Here is a 2366-nt window from a genome sequence, read left to right as displayed (position 1 = left end):
CCCCTCCCCCTCCCTCTCTCTCTCTCTCTCTCTCTCTCTCTCTCTCTCTCTCTCTCTCTCTGTCTCTCTCTCAGGCTCTCTAATATAAATATGTAAATTATTTAAACAACTAAAATGATGAAATGGCCTACACGGTTGAAGCAAATCTTCATGTCTAAGGGGGATGTCACATGCGATGTAATGTGCTTAAGCGTAATTTTACTAGAATACGTTATATTTTATTTATTAGAATAAGTCATTCTGAAAGCTGAGATTTACTGAGCGTATTTTTTGCGGAAGATTAGAAAAATGCGACCAATTACTGATTAGAATTTCTGTTGTACACTCTAACACAGAAATGCTAAACGAATTTATGATTGGTTTTCGTAACCCACGCATCTCAAAAAGTACGTCTTATGGGGAATCAGCATCTTTCCATCGCGTACATATAAGCGAATGAATCATTAAAATCAGAAAGTCTTGTGAGACCACTCTTAGGTTTATTTGACGTTTTTGCATAAAACAAAAAAATCTGGCAAAAAAAGTGTTGCTCTGTTTTGTGATCCGAGATATTAAGACTTAAACACAGGCATCCTCTGTTTTCTTATCTGTTGGTCACATAATCTAAATTTACCGAATGGATCTATGCATGAATAGCTGCTCGTACCATATTGAATCGTATTTTCCAATAGAAAATTTGAAAAAACTGAGCTGATTGAAAATTAAGGGGCCAATTCTTGAACAAATATCGCATACAGAAATAGCAATTCCGTATATAATCGATCAATCACAATTGAGAAACTGTCATTTTCGTATTCAAAAATTATGTGTGTGCGCGCGCGCGCGCGCGTGCGCGTGCGTGTGTGTGTGTATGTATGCGTGCGCTAAAAAATAGGGCACCAGTTTTATAACTCATGGTTAATTCTTAACTGAGGTTTAAACATATTCTTTATCTCTTTAATGTTAGAATTAGAAAGAGATGAAAAATAAGTTGAACCTCGGTTAAGAGTTAACCGTGAGTTGTAAAATTAGGCCTAAATAAAAAATCCGAAAATATTAAATAAACCCCAAAATATTAAAAAATTTATTTATAAAAATTCTATAATTCTTATGTCTTCGACACACCAGCTTGATGTTCGTCGCGCGCGACACAGGATATCCAATAAGTGTACAGCTTTACCGATATTCTCATTCTAAAGATAAACTGGCATTGGATATCGCGTGTAGCGCGCGATTAACATCGCGCTGGTGTGCCGGAGTCATTATGTATGTTGATATTTTTAATCTACATCCAAAAGATGTGACTAGGTTAATCTGATCGTAAATAGAAATTAGCAAACTTTACACCTTTTTCGTTATATATTGTATTTTACGTTGCATTATTTTCACTTTAGTAGGATCGATTTCGACTCTACGAAATTGTTCGAAGTTGTTCTTAACATTTTTCATTTTTTATTATTTTAATAAAATTTACTTTTAGTAATACAATCGACTATTATAGCTGGCGGTATTATGAACAGCAAGATATCCAACCTACAAAGGCAACTGCGCTGCAATCGCCTTCGCAGGTAGAATAGATGAACATCTGCGGCAGTAACTGCATAAACGAACGTACCCTATGGTTGTTTTACTTTGGAAGAGATACCTAATCAGAATACATATTAGACTGCCATCAGGAACTTTGACATCAATGTCGGGTCTCTTTATATATAGGACTGTACACACACCATGTTATCTTTTCCATTATGGCGCTAATATTGTTATAAAGGGCTGCGCACAATAAAAGGAATAAGGAACAAGGAACAGAAAATAAGAATTTTAATCTAACAGAAACTGTGTATTCTACAATATATGATTTCTGATAAGTTGAAATTCTTATTTTCTATTTCCTGTTTCCTATGGTTAAGAGTCTGAATACGGGCTTATGGGCGACTTTTAGGGCCTCTTTCACCAACTTTTGGTTAAATTAATCGATGATTAACTCGCAGAAGGACCAACAGCAGTTTAAGAGATCATAATGTTCTTTTCTCACTTTCTCTTTTTTGTTACACTGTGCGTTATGTAAAAGTACTGCGGCCATTAAGGGCTTTATACAAGAAATGCATAACAGAGCATAATATAAGACTACTGGGTCAATGAACATTTAATGTCGCCTTATTGATTTACATAAGATGCTCATTGGTTTAGCAGCCTTATGTTATGCTTATGCTCTGTAATGCATTTTATGTGTAAAGCTTTTTATGATATATTCACACAACTTGCATAGCCGTGTAAACATATATAATATAAAGAAAATTATCCAATTGTATTTCTCTTACAAAGTCGCACGTAAAATGTAATAGGATAATTTTCTTTATATATATTCTTATATATATATATATATATAT

Source organism: Trachymyrmex septentrionalis, unplaced genomic scaffold (genome assembly GCF_001594115.1).
Source record: "Trachymyrmex septentrionalis isolate Tsep2-gDNA-1 unplaced genomic scaffold, Tsep1.0 scaffold79, whole genome shotgun sequence".
In the NCBI taxonomy this organism is placed as follows: Eukaryota; Metazoa; Arthropoda; class Insecta; order Hymenoptera; family Formicidae; genus Trachymyrmex; species Trachymyrmex septentrionalis.
The sequence above is the reverse complement of the archived record's forward strand: the minus strand, read 5'-3'. Positions refer to the sequence as shown.